At 40.4% G+C, this 12,874-nt stretch overlaps 1 long non-coding RNA gene across 1 annotated transcript; it reads right to left on the reverse strand.

The window, feature by feature from the left end:
- Nucleotides 1-466: 466 nt before the first annotated feature.
- Nucleotides 467-12,644, reverse strand: LOC134443047 (uncharacterized). The gene is made up of 3 exons (XR_010033548.1): nucleotides 12,568-12,644; nucleotides 1,117-1,216; nucleotides 467-811 (listed from the first exon to the last, which is right to left on the reverse strand). It is a non-coding gene; the product is annotated as an uncharacterized LOC134443047 (long non-coding RNA).
- Between the last annotated feature and the right edge of the window lie 230 nt (nucleotides 12,645-12,874).

Consider the following 12,874-nt stretch of genomic DNA (forward strand, 5'->3'; position numbering starts at 1 on the left):
CTGTTGACATTACACCATGTTGAGTTAATGAAAATAAAAGAAGGAAAATATTATGTGGGGTCCAGAAGATGAAGACCAATACAATGGGGAACATTGTCCCTGTTATTACCCTGGTCTTTCTCTTAATTCTATAACTATAAAACATTATTTTAATAGAAATGTAGACATAGCAGAAGGTGATAACCACCATTGGTACAAAGAAAAACACTGCTATCTTCACATAGTGTGCTACATACGTTGGTAAGTATTCATGGTAGCTCTGTATGCAATGCACTCTTCCACCAACATGCACAACATCAGAGACTAGCATCTCTAGTATGCTAAAAATGGCAATGCCCACCCATATGATAACACAGGGCCAAATGAAATAGCGCCAAATGGAATAGGTCCTGGGAGTATAAAGAATACGACCAAAAGTATGATATGCAAGATATGTTTGGAAATAAATGCAGCTGTACAGTCCAATACAATACATTCCAGTCAAAAGCTTGCATGACACCTTTCCCATGACCCAGTTGCCATTGGAAACAGCAGCCCAGAATGGCAGAGTCAGAGTGAAAATTAGATTAGAAATCGTAATCAACAACTTAATTCTGTCCAGTAAATTATAGACTCTTGATGTGCGAATGAAAAGCACAACAATGTTTCCAACTATGCTAATAATAAATATAAACGCACAGCAAACAGTAATAAAGATACTATGTGGATCTGTCCCTGTGTCAGTTGTCACATATTCCTCAATGTTATCTTCCTCCCACTCCCCATCAGAAGTGTTTCCATAGTGGCCAAGCTCATCTTCCAACTCCATTACCTGTTAAAAAAGAAAAAGGGAAAATCATGTAGCCTCATAAGGCACACCACTCCACCAGTGAAACCCGGTAATAGTTGTTGAAAAAAACTACTACACAACTATACCACCATGACATTACCCAGGGCATTTACATTACAACTTGGCCATTACAAAATGCCAAGCTGGTAACAGCAGATGTGTAACCGGCACCATTTCTTAACAGATCAGTTACTCTCATAAGTTCTTCTTTTGATGATGCATGTAGGCTAAATATTATCTGTCAAATACTGATGTTGTTTTATAAATCTGAATAAAAGAGAACTTACCATTCCAGTGTGTATGTCCTTATCTTTGTTCGTATTTGGTTGTATTTCACTGGTTGGTGCTGTGTAGTTTATTTTTCCTTTTCTGCTTTCTGGGTTTGACCTGCATGAACAGAAACACTGCCAGAGGTCATGAAGCAGCAACATATACTTGACTTGACAAAGGAAGCAGAATATGTCTGGGCAATACTACCGGTAATTCTTAACCCTTGTATCTGACTCCAGTATAATAACAGTAATAACTAATAATAGCCTAATACTACTACTACTAATAATAAGAAGAAGCAGCAGCAGCAGAAGAAGAATGTAGCCTGTTATTTTAAGTATCCACTGTCCTTGGTATGTCCTATCTATCTATGTATCTATGTATCTATGTATCTATGTATCTATGTATCTATCTATCTATCTATCTATCTATCTATCTATCTATCTATCTATCTATCTATCTATCTATCTATCAGTCCCCTAGCAGAGTGGAAAACCAAGATCATTGGGTCTCTTAAAATTTAACAATGACAAAACCAAAGTCCTCCTCATAGGCACCAAATCAACCCTATCCAAAGCAGACAGTATTTCCAGTAACCCCAGTATAATAACAGTAATAACTAATAATAGCCTAATACTACTACTACTAATAAGAAGAAGAAGCAGCAGAAGAAGAATGTATTATTTTAAGTGTTCACTGTCCTTGGTATGTCCTATGTATGTATGCATGTATGCATGTATGCATGTATGCATGTATGTATGTATGTATGTATGTATGTATGTATGTATGTATGTATGTATGTATGTATGTATGTATGTATGTATGTATGTATGTATGTATGTATGTATGTATGTATGAGAGATGCACCAGATCCGGTTCCGGATCCGGATCCGGCAGGATAATAGGGTTTTTCACAGGATCCGGATCCGGTTCCAGGATCCAGTAGCCGAGGCTTTTCAGTCAAAATAGTTTGAGCCAACGTGATAAAAAGGGCCCACGTGTGCGAGTAGGCTATGTGTTTCAACACTTTTGTAGGATCCGATCCGATTCCGGATCCGGCAGGATCTTAAGTAGTGGATCCGGTATCCGGCAGGATCCTAAAAATCAGGATCCGGTGCATCTCTAGTATGTATGTATGTATGTATGTACAGTGGTGCTCATATGTTTACATACCCCAGCAGAATATACGCTTTCTTGGCGATTTCTCACAAAATATGAAGGATTACACAAAACCTTTTTTTTTCACTCATTGCTAGTGACTGGCTTAAGACATGTATTAGCAATTTTCTGTGATTACTTTTGCAAAAGCATGATCACACCCCAAACTACCCAAATGACCCTGTTCAAAAGTTTACATACCCTAGTTTCTGATGCTGAATATGGCCCTGTTTAACATCAGGGACCGCTCTAAATTATTTTTGATAGTTGTGGATAAGGCTCTTAACTTTCTCAGATGACAAAACAGCATATTCTTCCTGGCAGAATGGTTGTTTCCTATAATATCTTTGGGTGTCTTGCTGGAACCTCACATTTTAGGTTTCCCCTGAGTGGCTCAATGATGTTGAGATCAGGAGAGTGAGGTATTCTCTCAAAAACTTCATTTTTTTCTTTCTGAAGCTAATGACGGGTTGATTTGGCTTTTTGTGTTATGTATGCATGTACAGTATGTATGTATGTATGTATGTATGTATGTATGTATGTATGTATGTATGTATGTATGTATGTATGTATGTATGGTTTAAAAAGTCTCAGCCTTGTTCATTACTCAAAACCGCAGTCATGGGTTAGACTGCTGACCTGACTGTGTTTAACATTGAAGTCAATGGCAGTGGCATTGCATGAGTGGCATTGCATGTTATGAAAGCCCAGATATCATTGATGCTTAGCTGTCAGCTGTTTTTTGTTCTTTGATCTGGTGACCCACACTTCCCTCTTCATTATACTCCATAGATTTCCATACCAAGTTTTTGTATTTTTAAGAAAAATCAATTCTAATTTGCCAGACATGAAACCCCATTCAAAGTCAATGGAAAGTTCTGTCTGGCAAATTAGAATTGATTTTTCTTAAAAATACAAAAACTTGGTATGGAAATCTATTGAGTATAATGAAGAGGGAAGCGTGGGTCACCAGATCAAAGAACAAAAAACAGCTGACAGCTAAGCATCAATGATATCTGGGCTTTCATAACCCTCATGCAATGCCACTGCCAATGACTTCAGTCAGGTCAGCAGTCTAACCCATGACTGCGGTTTTGAGTAGAGATGATAAAAAACCCGGAGGATCCGGTTGGAGATCCGGGTCAAGACCTCATCCGAACAGACCGGATGGCTGTCGTGCATTGATCCGCCAAAGGCGGGTCAGACGGCATTTCATTAATATGTCAACAAAATGGCAGTTACAGCGCGAGAAATTGTGAAACCGGAATATATCCTCTTTAGTTGACAACAGCCATTCTCTAATCTCCCTACCTAGTATGCTGTTCAGTCACGAACACTCACTGAGTAAAACTGAACCAACTCCCGCCTCGTCATTCATCGAGCCTGTTTGATCCGTCCAGCCTATGTTGTGGCCAATTGAGTGTTTGAGTCGCGGATCCCTGCTCCCTATGCGTGTGCTTCTGACTCTGTTGAGGTCTACATTTTAATGTTAATAGTGCTCTGCCAACGCTTTAACATCTCAGTCTGTAGGCTACTCTTAGGGAAATTATAGTCTACAGACATGACTCTACTATCACTCACTGCGTTACAGCGTAGGCTACAGTCTTTAAAGCCACTGCTGCTGTCACTCCCCTCGTCTAAGTCACTCAGCAGCGCCCTCGGCGACTCTGTGAGACGAATCCTGACTGAGTTGTTGGTAGCAGCGAATCGCCTACGGATCGGATCAACGCTTAAGTTTCGTTTTTGCCACGAGTGTGTGAGTCGCAAGGCAACTCGGCAGCCGAAGCGAGTGGTCATCTGCTGCTCGCCTCCTGACTGTCCCAGCTCAACTAGACTTCTGCTCCCAAATGTTTGACGTTTAGTCTTCTTAAATACAAACACACACAGTATTTATTGCAAAATCAGGAACATGCCGTTTCACTGCTGCCAAAGGCTGTTCGAGTTGTGGTTGCATGTTTAGTGAGGAGACCCAGGTGGGTCGGATCGCAGCATGAGTTTAGGAACTGTTACATTCATAAAGTGAGTTTTGTTGATCAAACTGTCTTACTCTTTGATTTATCAACATGAATTGATAAATGGAACAACAAAGGCGAGGCGCATAGCTACTTAACGGCAGAAACGTTTTAAAAAATACATTATTTTTATTTATTTATATTTATTTTAAATAAGTGATCCGTGTGATCCGATTGATCCGTCTAATCCGGGTACCCTCCTTGGAATGATCCAATCAATCCGGACACCTCAAAGATTCGAGTTAAGCACCTCTAGTTTTGAGTAATGAACAAGGCTGAGACTTTTTAAAGCCTCAGGAAGCTTTTACCAGTGTTTAGAGTTAATTGGTTAATTCAGATGATTAGGTTAATAGCTTGTTTAGACAACCTTTTCATGATATGATAATTTTTTTAGATGGAAATTTTGGGTTTTCATGAGCTGTATGCCAAAATCATCAATATTAAAACAAAACAAGACCTGAAATATTTCAGTTGGTGTGCAATGAATGTAAAACATATGAAAGTTTATTTTTTTATCATTACATTATGGGGAAAAAATGAACTTTAACACAATATGCTAATTATTTGAGAAGGACCTGTATGTATGTATGTATGTATGTATGTATGTATGTATGTATGTATGTGTGTATGTATGTATGTACGTACGTACGTTCCAGAGTGGAAAACCAAGATCATTGGGTCTCTTAAAATTTAACAATGACAAAACCAAAGTCTTCCATAGGCACCAAATCAACCCTATCCAAAGCAGACAGTATTTCCTTTTCAGGAGGAGAGAAGTGCCGCACAGACACTCTCGAGTTGTATTATAAATATGTTTTATACAACTCAAGAGTTGCGGCACTTCTCTCCTCCTGCAAGTGTTTTACTGGTTGCCAGCACCTCTTTTTCTGGTGTGCGTTTTGCACCTCCACTCATCAGCATTTCCTTTTCAATCGACAGGTTATAGTGTCATATCGCTCTATCGTTCCACTTCCAAATGTATTACAGTATTTCTCAATTGGTTTTGTACATTTCTCGAATCTCTCTCGCAATTTGCAAAACATAATGTTGATTCTCAAAACAGCTTTAACAAATGGCAAAACACGGTGGATAACCTGCAAAACCGAGTCTCTTGCTCAAAACCCTTATTTGTCTTTCAAAAACCAAGTTTTTGTGTCAATGAACGTATCAGCGCCAGCAGAATGGTTAGTCATTGTGTCATTGTGTATGGACAAGCTAGTCAAATCAATTTCTCATGTTGTCAATTGAATAGTACACTCTTGGGGATCTTTTCTGAAGCGAAATGTTGTTTAGATTGGATGGGAAATGTTGTAAATTCAGTTTTATATTACATTGATCAGATAAGATTGAGATAGTTTCATGCATTCAGTGACAAAGCTTTTTGAGTGATATGACAAAAGCAATTGATAATGTACGAAATCACTGAGAATTGTACACAGCTATGGCATGGTGGACGAGAGCATTTGCTATATGCCGAAAACAATGAGAAACTGATTTGACCATGTGCACAGGTAACACCAGGAAGTCACAATTGAACAAAGACTTTTGAGAATCATTATTCTGTTGTGATAAATTTACAAAACCAATTGAGAAAAACTGTAATAATACCACAGAGTCTGTCTGTGTGGCTGCCTGGATCAAGCACAAGGCCTTGACTCTTGCCTACAAAACTACATCAGGAATGGCCCAATTTATCTGAAGGACATACTAAGACCGCATGCGCCTGTTCTCTGTCATTGTCTCTCAGTGGTGGAACAAACTCCCAGAGGCTGCAAGATAGGCTCATCTCTCTCAACATTCAGGAAGCAAGTTAAGACTTTTTTTGTGACTATTCACTACACTAATGCTTGAACTGGCCCAGTCCTGGTGCAATTTGTTTCTTTAAGTATTGTATGTTTATGTCCTCACTTGTAAGTCACTTAGTAGTAGACGTCTGCCAAATGTGTAGGCTAATGTAGGCCCTAATGTAATTATTATTCTTAGCAGTAGTAGTAGTAGAAGCCGTAGTGTTATTTCAATGGACAATGGTTAGAAAGAAAACTGAACTTTGAACAACACACAGTAACTCAAATATCCACAAACGAGGAGGCTTTTTTTATCTGCTTGCTACCTGCCACCCAGTCTTCCTGTTGATGGGTGCATTCTAATGTACGGACTTCTGTCCTCCGCTTGTGGCCTCACATTTTGCTGACGCCCCGCCTCATGGAGAAAACAATAATGTTTCCCTGCTGTCAGCCTAGCCACAACAATTTTTGGGAGACTGTTCTTCATTAAGCATCCCGATTGCAAATGAGGTAATGACATCAGCCCCGCCGACAGGGGGGGACAAAAGGGCTTTTTGTCCCGGGCCCTGGGATAGGGGGGCCCAGAACTGGGCCCTCATTAAGTTTGTGATTAATGGTTCTAATTAATTTCAAAATAAGATGGTTTTTCAGAGAGGGAGATTGCGCTATATTTACATGAAATAAATGATGCAGATATTTTGCCTTTCCTGCCCTTAAAAAAGATCAAGAACCCCCACCTCCCCCACCCCCAGTGCACAAATGGTTTGGTCGGTCATTACGAGAAAGAAAAAAACGGCTTCAACTTAACGCGGCTCGTGCCAATTTGCCAAGGTGTCTGAAGAAGCAGTCGTTCACCAGGAGGGCAGAAAATGAAGGATAGGAGAAAAATAGATGAAGACACCAGAAGCCCCAGGATTTCAGTAAAAAGTTCTTCAAATGATGCAGGTACTAACAATAGCAGAGAACACTAACAGAGCAAAAGTTTCCCTTCATAAACAGACACGCCCTGCACTGCAGCATTCATGTTTAAAACATGATCAGTCACACAGTCGCATCATTCTATAACCACAGCTTAGTAAAATTGTGTTTCAAATCTGACCATCTGTGACCTTAGCTAGGAATATGCACATTAGCCCCAATCGCGACATGATGAGAAGTTGCGTCGCGCGCAAGGAGAGGGCAAGGGAGAACTTTTAAAACTGCGCTATTATGCAACGCTATTTCGCTTAGCGCGTATAAATCCCGCTTAGCGCAAATGCTAACACTTTATCAACCTGTTAACTTTGTGGGGAGAAACAGTGTACATCCGTTTTGCATATACATTTCTGCAACTTGACTTGTTCCTGTGTTTGGCTATTCCTGGTGTGGGAAGGCTGACGTCTTGGTGTGCTGGTGGTGACAGTGAACTAGAGCTGATTCAGTCAGGCACGTTCTGATGTGCAAGCCCTCAAATTGCTAAAGTAAATTACACGTACACTTGTGTTATTAATGATGTGAATCCTATTTGTTTTGTTTCATTTCTAAATAAATGTTGGCAAAAATGCATGGATAATTGGATGGATAGATCATTAAGCGGGCTTGCGGAGCAAGGACCATGCAGAGCATGGCCCTTGCAGAGCAAGGCCCGTTTATAGTAATCTCTAAGTCCTGTTTCTTATTATTAAGCGGGCTTGCGGAGCAAGGACCATGCAGAGCATGGCCCTTGCAGAGCAAGGCCCGTTTATAGTAATCTCTAAGTCCTGTTTAGTAAAATAGAAAATGGATCTCCTCCTAGGCCTTTCGAGATAGAGACACCGTTCAAACACTAAAACGACCGGCTCGGCTTGGAGATCGCGTACAGTTATAGGCTTCTCCGTGTCTCTTGTCGTTTTCCCGTTTTTGGCGATTTTGTGAAAGCCTGGGTCCCCATTGAAAATAGTGGTGGAACCTCCATGAACCAAAGTTCCGCCACTCTAGAGATTAGAGTGTAGGAGGCTTTTTCGGTCATAAAACATCAACACTTTCACCTAGAAGTTTAGTTGACGCGTTGTTAGCGAGCTTTATGGGATGTCTCCAAATTGTCAAAGTTTCATCTCCCAACTCCCAATACTTTTTAAATGGCAGGTTTGTAAAAAAAACAGGCCTGGCTCTATGGAGAATCCCATTCTTTCGAAAAGTGCATTTTTCAAGAGATCAGCGCATGTCCCACACGGAGGTCCATTTGTGCCTGAACCCTTTCACCTATAAACTTCATTCAAAGACTGTTAGAGAGATCACAAGCATGACTCCGATCTGTGAAAAAGGACACGTGCCAACTCCTTTTAGTTTTTTTACAACGATGTTGTAAAGACAAAAAACTCATTCTCATTTTCTCCCCTGTTAAAGGCTCAATACTAACTGTCTTTCAGTCAATCACAACAGGTGCAGCCAGTGAAGTGTTCCATTTCAACTGTCACTGTCTCAAGATTCTATTCTTAACGAGCAGGTGCGAGGAAGCATTCTAGAAGCCTATTGTTCAGCTCTGCATTGCAATGTAATATAGTCTTGCTGGACTGTGCATGACAGCTAGCTGCTTGGCTTAGTGGTACTGCATGCTGCTGGGTTAGAGATATGGAGGTTGAGGGTTCAAAGCCCACCTGAAGCCGTGTTGATTTTCAAAATTATATCATATGCAGTGTTCCTTGGCCAACTTAAAATGCCATGTATGTCATTTATTATCAATGGCAAATGTGCTGGATTAGAGATATGGAGTTTGGGGGTTCGAATCCCAGTCAAAGCCATGTTGATTTTCTAAATTATATCATATGCAGCGTTCCTTGGCTGACTTAAAATGCCATGTATATCATTTAGTATGCATGGCAAATGTGCTGGATTACAGATATGGAGGTTGGGGGTTCGAATCCCAGTCAAAGCCATGTTGATTTTCTAAATTATATCATATGCAGCGTTCCCTGGCCGACTTAAAATGCCATGTATATCATTTAGTATGGATGGCAAATGTGCTGAATTACAGATATTGAGGTTGGGGGTTCGAAACCCAGTCAAAGCCATGTTGATTTTCAAAATTATATCATATGCAGTGTTCCTTGGCCAACTTAAAATGCCATGTATGTCATTTAGTATGAATGGCAAATGTGCTGAATTAGGGATATGGGGGTTGGAGGTTCGAACCCCAGTCGAAGCCATGTTGATTTTCAAAATTATATCATATGCAGTGTTCCTTAGCCAACTTCAAATATCATGTATTGTATGTCATTTAATATCAATGGCAAAGGGGTTGGATTACAGATATGGAGGTTGTGAGTTCGAATCCCGCTCGAAGCCATGTTGATTTTCAAAATTATATCATATGCAGTGTTCCTTAGCCAACTTAAAATACCATGTATGTCATTTAGTATATCCCCAAAACGCAGAGCTACAACACTTTCAAGATGGCTGAATCCAAGATGGCTGAATTGTTTGGCCCATAACTTCTGACTGGGTGGATGGAGTTTTTCCAAGATTTCTTTTAGCTTTGTTTTCTCAATAGTACTTTGTTTCATCTCTGCCCCCAAAGGCAAGCCCGCTTCCAGCATTTTCTGTGAGAATGCATTTCTAGTTATTATTGGTTCTCTTGTGCATGGATCTCCGCCTAGGCCTTTCGAGATAGAGACACCGTTCAAACACTAAAACGACCGGCTCGGCTTGGAGATCGCGTATAGTTATAGGCTTCTCCGTGTCTCTTGTCGTTTTCCCGTTTTTGGCGATTTTGTTAAAGCCTGGGTCCCCATTGAAAACAGTGGTGGAACCTCCATGAACCAAAGTTCCGCCACTCTAAAGATTAGAGTGTAGGAGGCTTTTTCGGTCATAAAACATCAACACTTTCACCTAGAAGTTTAGTTGGCGCATTGTTAGCGAGCTCTATGGGATGTCTCCAAATTGTCAAAGTTTCATCTCCCAACTCCCAATACTTTTTAAATGGCAGGTTTTTAAAAAAAACAGGCCTAGGTCTATGGAGAATCCCAGTCTTTCCAAAAATGCATTTTTCAAGAGATCAGCGCATGTCCCACACGGAGGTCCATTTGTGTCTGAACCCTTTCACCTATAAACTTCATTCAAAGACTGTTAGAGAGATCACAAGCATGACTCCGATCTGTGAAAAGGACACGTGCCAACTCCTTTTAGTTTTTTTACAACGATGTTGTAAAGACAAAAAACTCATTCTCATTTTCTCCCCTGTTAAAGGCTCAATACTAACTGTCAGTTAGTATCAGAACAGGTGCTCCCAATGAAGGATTCCATCTTAACTGCCACTGTCTCAAGATTCTATTCTTAACGAGCAGGTGCGAGCAGCCATTCTAGAAGTGTATTGTTTAGCTCTTCAATGCAATCTAATATAGTCTTGCTGGACTGTGTATGACAGCTAGCTGCTTGGCTTAGTGGTAATGCATGCCGCTGCATTAGAGATATGGAGGTTGGGGGTTCGAAACCCAGTCAAAGCCATGTTGATTTTCAAAATTATATCATATGCAGTGTTCCTTGGCCAACTTAAAATGCCATGTATGTCATTTAGTATGCATGGCAAATGTGCTGGATTACAGATATGGAGGTTGGGGGTTCGAATCCCAGTCAAAGCCATGTTGATTTTCAAAATTATATCATATGCAGTGTTCCTTGGCCAACTTAAAATGCCATGTATGTCATTTAGTATGAATGGCAAATGTGCTGAATTAGGGATATGGGGGTTGGAGGTTCGAACCCCAGTCGAAGCCATGTTGATTTTCAAAATGATATCATATGCAGTGTTCCTTAGCCAACTTCAAATATCATGTATTGTATGTCATTTAATATCAATGGCAAAGGGGTTGGATTACAGATATGGAGGTTGTGAGTTCGAATCCCGCTCGAAGCCATGTTGATTTTCAAAATTATATCATATGCAGTGTTCCTTAGCCAACTTAAAATACCATGTATGTCATTTAGTATATCCCCAAAACGCAGAGCTACAACACTTTCAAGATGGCTGAATCCAAGATGGCTGAATTGTTTGGCCCATAACTTCTGACTGGGTGGATGGAGTTTTTCCAAGATTTCTTTTAGCTTTGTTTTCTCAATAGTACTTTGTTTCATCTCTGCCCCCAAAGGCAAGCCCGCTTCCAGCATTTTCTGTGAGAATGCATTTCTAGTTTACTATGGAATTGTATGCATCATTGTGAGGCTACTTTGGTACCAATGTCATGTCTTTTATAATGGGTAGGCCTAATAATACATAGCATATCACGTGAGAGTGGTGCTTCAGGCTGAAAGTGTAGTGTGGCCACCTGGTCTCTCTTGGGGAAAAAATGGTCGTTCGGTGGTTGGGTCTTTTTTTTTTGATCGGGGTTGGGGGGGGGGGGGGGTAGGAGGAAGGGGGGCCCATTGATATTTTTTTGTCCCGGGCCCAGCCAAACCTGTCAGCGGCCCTGAATGACATTAAAATTGTGCTTTTGCAAGATATTAAATTAATTTTTGACGTTGGTGACGTCATCACGAGGTCACAAGCAGGCAAATGAGCAAGGGAGGACAGAAGTCCGCATATTGGAATCCAGCCGATGTGTGAAAGGAGGTAGGAACAAACTGTTATCAATAAATGGCCAAAGACACATGGGTTCCATTCAAATAGATAGGCCTACATGGAAAACACTTTTATTGCTTTTAGTGCCATTTTCCGTGTTCCCTGATGTAGAGAAGAAGAGGAAGTAGGCTAGTCTAAGCAGATGAATAGCAGGATGTACAGCCCTGATCAATAGGCCTAGCTGTATTATTCTTTCGTGAAGGCAGAAAGCAGAAGTAGAAAAAAAAAGCTTAGCCTACCCTACAGTTGTGAATGTAAGTGTGTGTGTGTGTGTGTGTGTGAGAGAGAGAGAGAGAGACAGAAAGACAGACAGACAGACAGACCGACAGAGACAGAGAAAGACAGGAAAGGTCAGAAAAGGTGTGAAATGTAGCCCCTAGTCAAGTTCCAATTCCGCCCCCTAACTTGATGACTGTTAATTATTTCACTATTGAACACAGAAACGGATATCCTCATGGTACAATTTCAACTTTTAAAGACATAAATAATATTGTAATGAATTATGTTCTACCAGTAACGTCGACATGAGAGGCAAGATTTTAATTTAGCGATGGCATTCTGACTGACTAAAACTCGCCTAGTCGCTTCCCTATTCTACATTCGGACCAGAGTTATATGACAGGTTTCCACACTAACGACCTAATTGATCACAGTTACTGTATCGGTAGACTTAGATTGTGAACGAAATTAGCACAATATCATAAGGAACTAACCAAATTACTTGGGTGACTTGAAATCATTTTGAACATGCTGGGCGTTAAACAACAAATTACGAAAGAAACTGCTATCAGTGTTAACTAATCTATCTTATTACTTGATCTAGCCTACACAGTTGTCCTTACCCAGAAATGTAAGGTATATACATCCAAATAGTATTTGAATAGTATTTGGGCTCTAGAGTCTAGAAAACAGTTGTGGAAGTTGTAAAACAAGCCAACTTACCCTTCAGTTGAGACATTTTATGCAGTTTATTATCCTTTGTCTAACAGCTGCTGTTTGTGGCTCTGGTAACGCCAAGTTGGTCTTTGGTTTGTTTCATTATCTCTTCTGCGTGCAGACCTTCAAGAAAACACCCCCAGTTTGCAGAAGAGTTCATGTGATAGATTTTGTAACTCAGTCGACGACTTCACTTTCACATCCTGTTCTGTTCTCATACAGTTGAGGACGATATTATTAGCCCCCCTCCGAGCCCTATCTCACGCCTTTCGTGAAGTCTTCACGAAAATAATAGATGAATTTTCGTGGTGGT

Source organism: Engraulis encrasicolus, unplaced genomic scaffold, assembly GCF_034702125.1.
Source record: "Engraulis encrasicolus isolate BLACKSEA-1 unplaced genomic scaffold, IST_EnEncr_1.0 scaffold_27_np1212, whole genome shotgun sequence".
Classification (NCBI taxonomy): domain Eukaryota; kingdom Metazoa; phylum Chordata; class Actinopteri; order Clupeiformes; family Engraulidae; genus Engraulis; species Engraulis encrasicolus.